Source organism: Ambystoma mexicanum, chromosome 1q (assembly GCF_040938575.1).
Source record: "Ambystoma mexicanum isolate Mex_15411 chromosome 1q, UKY_AmexF1_1, whole genome shotgun sequence".
NCBI classification, from domain to species: domain Eukaryota; kingdom Metazoa; phylum Chordata; class Amphibia; order Caudata; family Ambystomatidae; genus Ambystoma; species Ambystoma mexicanum.
Genome location: NC_090922.1, coordinates 306465788 through 306479266, shown reverse-complemented (window position 1 = coordinate 306479266; position 13479 = coordinate 306465788). Strand labels below are relative to the sequence as shown.

The 13479-nt window shown below is 44.9% G+C and overlaps 1 protein-coding gene across 4 annotated transcripts in view; it reads right to left on the bottom strand.

Annotated features, from left to right (window-relative positions):
- The window catches only part of LOC138521311 (galactoside alpha-(1,2)-fucosyltransferase 2-like), a 134054-nt gene that overhangs the window by 68721 nt on the left and 51854 nt on the right, over positions 1-13479 (bottom strand). Inside the window, exon 2 of one of the 4 annotated variants that reach the window (XM_069634053.1) lies at positions 10743-10863. The exons of 2 other annotated variants lie outside the window; for them this stretch is intronic. The gene's annotated coding sequence lies outside the window, so the exon portion shown is untranslated. The remainder of the gene's footprint in view (positions 1-10742; positions 10864-13479) is intronic. One more of the 4 variants, XM_069634061.1, reaches the window with a different exon arrangement.

The following is a 13479-nucleotide window of genomic DNA, read 5'->3' as shown; positions in this document are numbered from 1 at the left end:
CATCATAATGGCACAGCAGTGCCCTTCTCAAGGGATATAGTACAGATTCCACGCTGCTGTTCCCTCACTGGCTCCTTCAATTCACATGAGCTCATGCTGCAGAGGTGGAGAGGGGAACCATAGAGCGCGTCCTATTTATTGGGTGGGAGAGGAATCAGTTCTCTCAATGTGTGGTTAAAGGATGGAGACTGATATATCCAGACAACATCTTGGGCTCCCATGCCCCACTTTAACAATATTACTACAGACGAGAGGAGTGGCAGCTTGTGAATTTGTAGGGCAGAGGCATGAATGTTTTCCCTGACTTGCCACATGAGGGAGCTGGGACCAATCAATGCAGTCTTGGGATGGGTCTCCCCCTGAGAAAGAGTTTTAAAATAATGCATTGAATTTCACATCATACATTTTTTAAAGTTCAGTAAAACGCAATTTGCCTGACTGGCTTCACTGTGTTGGCTGATGAGGCCACATAGAAAACGCTCGTTATGTTGTCTTTGCCCTTAACCTCAGTTTAAGATGGCATGCCACAGTAATAAAACATGTCCGTGCTGGAAGCACACATTACAAATGTCCACACCACCCATATTATGTATATATTTCATCATGGCTTTGCCCTCTTAACACAATTCAAAATGCCATGCCGTAGTAAGAACACTTTCCAGATTCCACTTATATTGGCTTTGCCCTTAACACCAGTATAAAATGCAATTCATAATAAGACATAGGGCCTCATTACGACCCTGGCGGAGTGGGTTTACGCCAGCGTTATTCGCGGCGGACCCGTCCGCCCTACTACGAGTTCCCGTAACGCCATGGAACGTTTTCCGCCTGGTTTTTCCGGGCGGAGAAATCCATGGCGCTACGGGACCTTGATGTTAATTACGCCACCGTATTTTACGGTGGCGCAATTAACGCCTTCCCCACTCCCATTATACCCTATGGGGCAAAAATGGGAATGGGGAAGGGTAAAATGGGGAATGGGGATTTACCGCCCCGCCAAGGTCGGCATGGGGCGGAAAATCCGCCAACCCCCATGGCGCTATCGGCAGCTTTCTGCCGTGCTCCGCGGTGCATTTAGCACCGCGATTTCCGCCAGGGTCGTAATGAGGCCCATAATGTTTCATCAAGATGCATAAATGCTAATGCATGTAAGAATATTCATCGTATCCGCTTTTCCCTTCATACCTTTGTAACATGCCATGCCACCTGAGAAAAAATGTCAGTGCACCAATATCCCTTCACGTCTCAGCCTTCCACGCACACACATATACATCCACATTCATTGTTAAGTGGCCATATGTGTACTCTTTTGGAAAACATTGAGTGTAGAATCTCAGCCTACAGGCCACAACCCACAAAAACATGGCAGGTTAATGGGTATATATGACCTGAGAGGCAAGTGGATAAACCACTGTTAGGCAGAATTATATGCAGTACCCTTTGGGAACACCACACCCAATTAAGACTACAAGTGACAGTACAATTTCACCTTTGGTACAAGCCTGTACTACACAGTTAAAGTGGTAGCAGTAGCGGAGCAGCCAGACTTATCTCAAGAGTAAGTGAGCAGTACAAGATAGTTACACAAAGGACAGCAATTGCTATGATTCAGGCAAATACTGACTCAAGGTTTTCAAGTAAAAACATATACATTTATTTCACTCTTCAGTTGTATAACATTACAATATTATAAGCAAGTCAAAAATCACAATCTTAATACACCACACCACTTCCCTTAAATTCCAGACAAGTTAAGCTCACAAAATGCAGAGGGAACAAAATGGCACTCCAGAAATTTAAAAGGGAGGGAAAGACAAAGGGTATTATAAATTAGATCAAACCAACAGGTAAGTACTCAGGGCAGTTGAACAAGAGGAACTTTAGTGAGGAGATCAGATAGAAAAGGCGTTGGGCCAAAGTCAATGGGTCAAAAGTCTTTTGCTCAAGATCACGCAGTTCTGGGTAGTTCGCAGTAAAGTTTGTGGCACGGTTTCCGGACGATGTTGGTTGATACAAAAGTTAGTTCAAAGAGAAGAGAAGGACAAGCCCTCTGATTGGAGAAAGATTTCAAACACTTTCACCTCGGTTGAACGAAACGCACAAACAGATTTGCACAGTACCTTAAAACAGAGAGGGGGCTTGTAGCTCAGGCAGATGTTCCTGGTATTTCCTGCAGGCTCACGGTTCCTGAAGCAACTGTCAGACTGACAAGAAGTAGGAAAACTGGAGGGTTCTGCACTACCCAGGGAAGAAACCAGCAGCAGAGCAAAGCAACAAATAAAAGGTGTGCTCCTTAAAACCCAAGCAGGAAACGACCTTCCTGGCTATCCGGCCCACTGTAGCTCTGTACAGTGAATTCGACCAGAGGAGGGGTCCTGGCTTGCAGTTTGGGCGAACTGGTTGGTCCCACCAGCTCAAGGGAAGACGTTTCCTGGAGGATCTTCTCTGTCGGCGGATTCTGGAGATTCAGACCTGCAGCAGGGCTTCACCGGGTGGTTCAGTCGTTGTAGGGTTCCTCTTCTGCCAGTTCCTCATTGGTTCTTTCGTTCCAGTGGCGACTCTGCTTTTCCAGTCCCAGAGACCTGCTTTTTATGCAGTTTTCCCGCATTAATACAGCCTGGCTGTTAATCACACAGCAGGGTGGCTGTCCTGGCAAGGACAGTCCCCTTAGCCAATCAAACAGGAATGCAACTTGGGTTACCAAGGGAATCCATGGCAGGGGTCCGAAGATCCCTCCCTCACATCCTGCCTACCTAGACTTTCATTTACCTTAAGGAGGGCTTCTGTGCAGAAGCCCGCGAAAAGACAGTGAACAAAGGAATCATCCCTGGTTTGGCGCGCAGAGAAAACCATGAGAAAGACTTTAACAAAAAGAAACGGTGAATAAACCCAGCCAGAGCCAAAATAAAATGTATTTGGTCAACATGGTTTATGTTCGAGGCTCATATAATAGTCTAAAACATTACCACGTTTGTATAAGATAATCGCGGTAGAAAAGTTAGGGTAGATACCACTGCCAACAGCCAAGTCTTGATGTAAAGGGAGCGAAACAATGCTCCAAGATGCACAGACAAAAAGGGATGAGTTAACCCTTTCCAATAGTCCATGTAAGATGGGGTGTACTGGGGCTGTGGTTTAAAGTGACTAAGGTAAAGTTAGTGGCAACTTTACCCTTTTCTGGGGGACAGTAGTCAGCCCCAGAAAATGGAGTTGGTGGGAAATCTCAAAGACAACCCTGTGTCACTGCAATGAAGGCGCTGTGTAACACACATAAAAATATGAGTCCATGGAGTAGGTGAGGCTCCAGTGCTCAAGATCTCACAAAAAGTCAAAACACACACAGCAAAACACATGTAAGATTGGGAAAAAAAGGCTCACAATCTTACCAGGTGAAAAAAATAAATCCTAGAATCCAGCAAAGCTGCTGAGGGACTCATTAGGTACAGGAAATCAGTCATTTATGTTAATTCTCCCTAACACTTGCCCCCCATCCCCACAGACTAAGGGACAGGAGGAGTTAATCCACTCCTGGATGAATCTCTACCTCTAGTTGGTTATAAACATCCTAGAGAGACCATCAGCTGGTGACATCCAGCTCTGTGCTCAATGGTAAAATCAAATCCCTGCAGGCAGATTGACCATCTTAGAAGGTTTGGGTTCTCCCCTTTCATTTGCATTAACCATCTCAAGGGTTGGTGGTCTGTCTGAATCACAAAGGTAGATCCATACAAGTATGGTCTAAACCTCTTCGGAGACCACACAATGGCAAAACATTCACGCTAAATGGTTGCCCACCTTGTTTCTTGTTCCTTCAGTTTCCCACTGATGAAGCAAATGGGGTGCTCCCTACCTTTCTCATCCAGTTGACTAAGGACTGCACCTATACCTATATTGGAGGCATCTGTCTGCACAATGAAGGGTTGGTTATAATCAGGAACTCTTAGAACTGGAGCTTGACAAACGGCTTTCTTCAGGTTTTCAAAGGTTTGATTGCACTCCTCATTCCATCTAACCTTTTTAGGGAATTTTGGAGAGGAGATCACATTCAAGGGAGAAGCTATGGAACCATACTTCCCTATGAAATTCCTGTAGTACCAGGTGAGACCTAGGAAAGCTCTCACTTGAGTTTGAGTAGTAGGGGTGGCCCAGTTTTGCACAGCTTGTACTTGGCTGGACAATGGCCTTATCTCACCTCCTCCTACCTCATGACCAAGGTAGACCACTTTACTCTGACCATTTTGACATTTGTTTGCCTTTATGGTCAGATGGGCCTGCTCAAGAGCCTGCAAAACATATCCCAGGTGGTCAATATGTTGTTTCCATGTAGGGCTGAACACTGCAATGTCATCCAAGTATGCCATGCAGAAGTCCTCCATCCCATTCAGAACTTGATTAACCATCCTTTGAAATGTAGCAGGTGCATTCTTTAGTCCAAAAGGCATAACCTTAAACAGGTAGAGGCCTGCTGGGGTAGAAAATGTAGTTTTCCCCTTGGCATGGTCTGTCAGTGCTATTTGCCAATAGCCTGAGGTTAGATCAAATGTACTGAGGTACTTGGCTGAACCAAGTCTATCCACCAGTTTATCTGTCCTAGGCAAAGGATGGGCATCAGTCTTAGTGATTGCATTTAGAGCTCTATAGTCCACACAGAATCTCAACTCCTTGGATCCTGACTTTGGTACTAGAACAACTGGACTAGACCATGGACTTGTAGATGGCTCTATAACCCCAAGATCAAGCATCTTTTTGACCTCTCCTTTGATGTGGGATCTCACATGCTCTGACATTCTGTAACCTCTGATTTTCACAGGTAAACAGTCACCAGTGAGAATATCATTCTGGCCCCAAAGGGTTAAGCCTGGTGATAGTGAAAACAGGGAGGCAAACTGATTCAACAGAACGTTGCACTCCTCCTGTTGTTCAGAAGTCAGCTGAGAAGAGAGATTAACTCCCTCTATCTGTTTATCTAAAGGTTGGCCTCTGAGGAGGTCAGGTAGAGGTTGACTCTCCCCTTCCTCTCGAGCTGAAGCTAGAAGCAAAGCTCCCACTTCTGGTCTCTAGACAGAAGCCTTTAAACGGTTGGTGTGAAAGAATCTGGGAGCCTCCTTAGGTCTGCCTAAGTCCACCAACTAGTTCACCTCTCCAAGTTTGCCTGCCCACAACCTTGAAGGGTCCTATCCAGTTGTCCTGCAAGGCCCTCTGCCTTGTTGGCACCATAACTAGTACAAGCTGGTCTTGAGTAAACTCAACCATGTTGGCCATCTGGTCATGCCAATGGTTGACCAGAGCCTGACCTGCTTTCAAGTTATCACTTGCTTCTGCCATCATGTGTGACATTCTCCTCCGGAGACCTATCACATTGTCAGTCACTCTAACTGGCTTGGGGGAAGGAGCACTCTCCAACCCCTCCTTGATCAGGGCCAATGGACCTCTGACTGGATGGCCACAGAGAAGTTCAAAGGGACTGTAACCAACTCCCTCCTGAGGGACTTCTCTATATGCAAAGAGAAGGCATGGCAGTAGAAGGTCCCACTTTTTCTTAAGGGGTTCCTCTAAAAGCACCTATCATGCTCTTCACAATACGATTAAACCTCTCTACCAGTTCATTTGTCTGTGGATGGTAGGCTGTAGATAACTGGTAAGTGACACCACAGTTTTTCCACATGGCTTCCATGTAGTGGGACACAAAATTGGATCCCCTGTCGGATATCACTTCCTTAGGAAACCCTACTCTTGTAAAAATACCAAGTAGAGCCTTAGCCACAGCCTGAGCTGTAACAGTTCACATAGGTATGGATTCTGGGTATCTTGTAGCATGGTCTACTACAACCAGGATAAACCTGTTCCCTGAAGATGTGGGAGGGTCAAGGGAACCGACAATGTCAATGCCCACCCTCTCAAAAGAAACTCCCACCACTGGGAGGCCAGGGGTGCCACATTATTGGCTCCACTCTTGCCAGAGGTTTGGCAATTTTGACAGCTCCTACAGAATTTGTCAACTTCCGAACCCATTTTAGGCCAGTAGAAGTAGAGATAGAACCTTTCCTTAGTCTTCTTGAAACTCAAGTGAGCAGCCAAGGTATCTCGTGCGCTAACTGTAGGAACTGGAGTCTGTTAGCAAGGGGCACTACAATTCTGTTGCAGTCCCCAGGGATTGACTCAGTTGGTTCACTGTAGGAGAGGCCATCTTCCCAGCTTAACCTGTGATTTCCAACTTCTTGCCCATCAAGTTGGTTAGCATCCTGTTGTCAAAGACCTTCAAGAGTAGGACACTGCCTAAGTCCTTTGCTAAAATCTGCCCTGTTGGGTCCAACTTCTGCTGGTAAAGACTGCAGATCAGGATGTTCAAGAGGGTCAAGATCTCCAACTAAGACAGTGTCTTCTTCAAGATCTGACTCTTCAGATGCTGGCTCAACCACACAAGGTTGCACCTCACACTCTGCCTCAGCAGGTGAAGTCACATGTGTGATTTTGGACAATCTTGGTGATGTCCTTGTTGGTAGAACACGGGTGCTGTCTGTATTTTTCCTGCAGGTCTTGGTTTTCTCCTTTGCCTCATTCTTCCTAGAAATAGCAGCGAGCAACTCCTGTGGAGTGGGAGTGATAGTTTCCTCTACCAGCTCCTCTGGAGAGCCTCTTAAGGTTCTCTCCCTTGCAGGCCTAGTGAGCTCCTGTTTCCTTTTACTGGGAGGCCTGGGAGTGCTTGACACAACACCAAAAGTTTTAAGTTCATTACCCAACAGGACTCTCCCAGGCACTTCACTCTGCACACTAACAGGTATTCTGACAGGCATATCATTACACTGGATGAGAGCTGGTAACTGGTGAAGCATTTGCACAGGGCCTCAAGCTAACTTGGTGAGGCGTTTGGGTGCCTTAGCAACATCCTGCACCTTGAACAATGATTCATCGACCACAGTTATGCTGTCTCCAGTGTCTCTGATGGCAGGGGTTTCCTGACCATTCACAAGAACACTATCTTTATAATACTCTTTAGTATTATCTGGGATGGAATTATAGACATCTAAATTCTGTTGTTCCCACAAGCCCAGGGACACTAAAGAAACACTGGCTGCGACTCTCATGGGTTCATCAGCCAGTAGGTGAAAGTCTCCACTTGCCATCAGTACTTCTTCCTCTGAGGATAAGGCTAAGGAGACAGTGCTGACCCCTGAAGGTTTACCCTTACATCTGGGATACCCTTTCACATGGTCAGTTGACCCACAACCATAACATTTCCCAAATGTTTTGATGAATGGGGTTTGTTCTGACCTCTATCTGGTTTGGGTGCAGATGGTGCACTAGCCTGATTTGGTTTCCCTTGTGGTTTACCCTTATGTTGCTGGTTGTGGCCCTCTTTTGGATTGGAGGTATTAGAATTCTCTTTGTTATCTTTCTTTGGCTGTTTCCCCTCATCATTTTTCTGAGTAGCCCCAGAATCCTTGTGAGTAGCCCTGTTGGCAACCCACACATCAGCAGCCTTAGCTAGCTTCTTTGAATCTATGTCCTTAGAATCAATCAGCCAAGTGCTGTTTTAGCTCAGGAGAGCAGACATCAAAAATAGACTCCAACATTACAAGATTTCTCATACCTTCATAAGTGTTCACTCTGTAACCCTTAATCCAACCATCTACGTTTTTCAAACACTCACATACCCAGGTAGCCCAAGGGGTACCATCATGCTTTTTGAGGCTCCTAAACCTCTTAAGGTACTGGGAATGGACCTTCCCAAGTCTAGAAATTAAAGCTAGCTTCACACACTCATAATCCATCCTATCCACCTCCCCCAACTCCATCACAACATCATATGCAACAGTGGGTAGCCTAGAGAAGAGCCAGGGGAGCAATTGATTCCCTGTAAAACCTTGAATACCATGGTTATATTCAAACATTGCCAACCAGTCTAAAATATAAAGCTTAACCTCATACATACCCACAATTTCTTTAGGCATATGGGGTGTCTTAGGACTGGAAGACCTAGAAGACTCTGGGAGAGAAGCATTTTCAAGAGACCATTTCTAGTTCATGATTCAACTCCATTTCTCTGAGTTTAAGTTCTTGTTGTTTGCGTTCAGTTTGAGCATTTAAACATTTAAATTCCAGTTCAAGCCTCATTTTCTCTAGAGAAATGAATTCAGGACTGAGTGTAGGACCTGTGGGGGCCCCAGTCGACAAGGGCTGAGGTTGCTGAGCAGGCAAGAGGGCAGAGAGGCTTACATTTATAGACACATCTCCCTCTTCCAATTCATCATTAAAAGACATAGTATCATCCTCAATACTTTTCACATTTGCTAGAGAGTCAGGTATTTCAGACCCACTCCACAGACTTTGGTTCTTTAACATCTTTTCAACTAATTCAATCTTTTTGCCTTTGGCAGAGAGTTTCCTTTCTTTACTCATGTTTCTTAAATAATCAGCAGTGTAACTCAGGAGGGTATCCTGACTGTGGCTATCCATATCAGACATGATTGGTATTGCTTTTTAGTGATGTTAGCCTTGTGGTTAGTTGATCCAAGATAATAGCAGCACTCTAAGTGTAATTACTATACTTTTATCCTCACCGCTGTACACAGTGTTAGGCAGAATTATATGCAGTACCCTTTGGGAACACCACACACAATTAAGACTACAAGTGACAGTACAATTTCACCTTTGGTACAAGCCTGTACTACACAGTTAAAATGGTAGCAGTAGCAGAGCAGCCAGACTTATCTCAAGAGTAAGTGAGCAGTACAAGATAGTTACACAAAGGACAGCAATTACTATGATTCAGGCAAACACTGACTCAAGTTTTTCAAGCAAAAACATATACATTTATTTCACTCTTCAGTTGTATAACATTACACTATTATAAGCAAGTAAAAAATCACAATCTTAATACACCACACCACTTCCCTTAAATTCCGGACAAGTTAAGCTCACAAAATGCAGGTGGAGCAAAATGGCACTCCAGCAATTTAAAAGGGAGGGAAAGACAAAAGTTATAAATTAGATCTAATCAACAGGTAAGTACTCACGGCAGTTGAGCAAGAGGAACTTCAGTGAGGAGATCAGATATAAAAGGATTAGGGCCAAAGTCAATGGGTCAAAAATCTTTAGCTTAAGATCACACAGTTCAGGGTAGTTTGTGGTAAAGTTTGTGGCACGGTTTCCGGACGAGGTTGGTTGATACAAAAGTTAGTTCAAAGAGAAGAGAAGGGCAAGCCCTCGGATTGGAGAAAGATTTCAAAGACTTTCACCGCGGTTGAACGAAACGCACAACCAGATTTGCACAGTACCTTAAAACGAAGAGGGAGCTGTAGCTGAGGCGGACGTTCCTGGTAGTTCCCTCAGGCTCACGGTTCCTGAAGTGACTGTCAGACTGACAAGAAGTAGGAAGACTGGAGGGTCCTGCACTACCCAGGGATGAAACCAGCAGCACAGCAAAGCAATGAATAAAAGGTTTACTCCTTAAAACCCAATCAGGGTCCGACCTTCATGGCTATCCGGCCCACTGTAGCTCTGTACAGCGAATTCGACCAGAGGAGGGGTCCTGGCTTGCAATTTGGGCGAACTGGTTGGTCCCACCAGCTCACGGGAAGAAGTTTCCTCGTGGATCTTCTCTGTCGGCAGATTATGGCGATTCGGACCTGCAGCAGGGCTTCACACGGTGGTTCAGTCATTGTAGGGTTCCTCTTCTGCCAGTTCCTCGCTGGTTCTTTCATTCCAGTGGCGACTCTGCTTTCCAGTCCCAGAGACCTGCTTTTTATGCAGTTTTCCCCCATTCATACTACTTGGCTGTCAATCACACAGCAGGGTGGCTGTCCTGGCAAGGACAGTCCCCTTAGCCAATCAAACAGAAGTGCGACTTGGGTTACCAAGGAAACCCATGGCAGGGGTCCAAAGATCCCTCCCTCATATCCTGCCTACCTAGACTTTCAGATGCCTTAAGGAGGGCTTCTGTGCAGAAGCCCGCAAAAAGACAGCAAACAAAGGAATCATCCCTGGTTTGGCACGCAGAGAAAACACGAGAAAGACTTTAACAAAAAGAAATGCCGAATAAACCCAGCCGGAGCCAAAATAAAATGTATTTGGTCAAGCGGGTTTATGGTCGAGGCTAATATAATAGCCTAAAACATTACCACGTTTATATAAGATAATCACGGTAGAAAAGTTAGGGTAGATACCACTGCCACCAGCCAAGTCTTGATGTAAAGGGAGCGAAACAATGCTCCAAGAGGCACAGACAAAAAGGGATAAGAGTTAACCCTTTCCAATACTCCATGTAAGATGGGGTGCACTGGGTCTGTGGTTTAAAGTGACTAAGGTAAATTTAATGGCAACTTTAACCTTTTCTGGGGGACAGTAGTCAGCCCCCGAAAATGGAGTCGGTGGGAAGTCTCAAAGACAACCCTGTGTCACTGCACTGAGGCCATGGAGTAGGTGAGGCTCCAGTGCTCAAGATTACACAAAAAGTCAAAACACACACAGCAAAACACATGTAAAAGTGGGAAAAAAGACTCACACTCTTGCCAGGTGAAAAAAATAAATCTTCGAATCCAGCAAAGCTGCTGAGGGACTCATTAGGTAAGGGATATCAGCCATTTATGATAATTCCCCCTAACAACCACCACAACAGCTAGGCCATGGACAATCTGCAGCTGCTTTCTACACATGCAGGAGCCAAACATACTGAATGGTATCTTCCTTCATGTGATTGAACAATAATGACATATGGAAGATATACAACCTTATTCTCTTACCTTGAGAAGTCTGGAAAAGATACTACCTGGATGCCTCTGGGTTGGCTGAGCAGGATTTCAGTCACCTGGTTCTCTTGTGGACAGATGAATCCTTATGGAATGAAGAACAGGCATTCACATGCTAGAGAATGTATACAAAGCTTGAATCAGATATGGTTCTGAGAGAAGGATGCGTGCAGAAATTAATGAAGCTTGAAGTTGAAGGAAGTGGAATACTGATAAGGGCACACTCATTCTAAGAGGCTAGGAAGTCGAGCATTTAAGAAACCAGGGCATTATGAGGAGCATGCACACACGAGTGGGATCCCATGTATGGTATTCTTTATATGCTTGGTACTCAGACCATTTCCGAGACATTACTTTACACAGATACTCTTAGCATTTGCTGGTCTTATCATGAACATCTCTTGCTTAACAATGTGTTAAGAGCTGGGTGCGGTATGGGATACAGGGGTGAACATTTCAAGTTATCATGAACATCTCACACTTAAAAATGTGTTAAGAGCTAGGTGCGGTATGGGATACAGGGGTAAACATCTTAAGTTGCAAACTACTATCCAGCCATAAAACATCACTTACAACCTCAATTTCACACATACAGCACACCATTTGCCAAATGGAGATGTAGCTATATAATAACACTTCTGTATATCCGGTGGGAAGAGAAAACACAGTGAGCACTGCAAAGCGCACATTTTAAGCCCCAGAATGAAAATAGAGAAATGAATATATTGCAGTTTTATAAAACTAATGACAGGCAACATGGGGGCTGTTGCTCGGGGCCCACCTGGAGCTTGAGGTCCCTTTGACTTGAAACGATTGAAAGGCACCAGTGCTGCCCCTGCCACAGCTCAATGCATTTTATTTAGAAATGGCACTGTGCTACCACAAATATTTCCCTCCATTTGTTTTTCTGCTTTTGCTAGGTTGGGTAGGAAGCTGGTGAAATACCCACACAATGTTCCCCCCAAAACTCATCAACTTGAAAAGAAGTATGTTTTTAGGTAACAAAAAAAATAATGCATTTGTATAGACTGTTGAAACCTAGGGTGTTTCCACATCCTGCAGTAAAGGATGACATTAATATGACTGCATTCACAAGTACTCACTTTTTTAACTTTAGAAGGATACAAGTGTGTGCTTGTCATAGTGGGAGGCTAGCCTTTGATTACATAACATTCTCTGAAGTCGCCACATTACCCTCTTTCGACCTGTTTATTAAGATTACATTGCAACCAACCCTATGCAGGTCGGTTGTATAATGTCCATTCCTCAGTGCCCACCTGAATTACTACATTATTAGTTTACGACAGGGAGAGCCGTTCTGCTGCCCTGCTGAGCCTGAGTTTGCACTTCTTCACACTTTAGAAAGTGTGAAGACAGAGAACTGGTCCAGGAATGCTTTTATGAGGCCAAGGCTGGGGCCTGAAGCAAATGCGTGACCTTTGGCACACCGCAGAGGGTGTTTTGCTGTTTGCAGCTCTGCACAGCCCATTGTCAGTTTTCCAGCAGTATGTGTATATTTTGGCCTGTCCACAGGTGGACCCAGGGAGGATGCAAAATAGATCCTGCTGTTTGTGGTGCATCCACATGGCTGCAGGAGGCAAAGGCTGGGCTCTGCAATTCAGAGAATGATGGTTCCAGGTGAAGGGGCCAAAGTGGTCCTTCCCTGGCTGACCATCTTATCCACACCAGCAAAGCTGCAATAGTAGTGTAGTAGGTAGATGTGATTACCATTGCTAGGTTAAGCAGCTGAGCCTGATTGTAAATGGACGATGGTGAGTGGGGTCACCTTGCAGTGCCTGCCAGGGGACAGCCATTTCTATATATTTCCAAACAGTGTTACCCAAAGTAAAGATGCATGGAAGTAAATCACAATGGACTATTATACAGAATAAGGAATGATGAGTACAAAAATCATTTTTTTGCATATCACAGGACATTTGGTGCTGCCGTCGGCAAATTGCTAGGCTTAGCGCTTCACTGACTGTTGCAGAGTTATCCCCCCAGCCCCCTTGCCCAGGTATCTTTAATGCACTGACATCCATTCCATTCTCTCTCCAAGAATCAACCACACAAACTCTCCCTCCTCCCAGCAATCTGCTCTGGAGCAACACAATGCATTTAGTGCATTACAAAAAAACAAAGAAATAAATAAAATAAGCAGCAGCTGAAATCCCATATCTAAATTTGACACGCAAATTACTTTTGACTGTGCACGTCCCCAATAAAGTAACACGAAGTTCTAGATGAAAGAGGGTGCACAATAGCTTCCAGTTGGGGGTAGCTCTTAAGTAATGGGCTGCCCGGCTGCAATCAGGAGCATGCAGTGGTGTATTTCGCATGCACATTGATGAGATGCACATCAGCACATTACGACATGCATCCACTTTCAATTGTGTGTTCTTTCATTATTTTGAGCAAGTACTCCGTTTTGTAGGCTGCTGTACTTTTAAACGGGTTGTGTGAGAGTGCTACAGGGGTACAACGAGACTAACATTTCAAGGCGGGGCTAACTGTTCAAATATCAGGTGACTGTGGTGGATGGATGGGCAAAGTTATGTGTGTGAGGGCATCCAACGTCTTTACATATTCTAATGAGACTATTCAGGTGCAGCTTTAATGTTACAAGCAGTTGACTCTCTTCTTCCTGTCTGAAACCACAAACTTAAGAACTTCTATGAGAATGTGTCTCCTGTCCTCCTACCCTTCCAATTGCTCCCCTGACAGGCAAAGA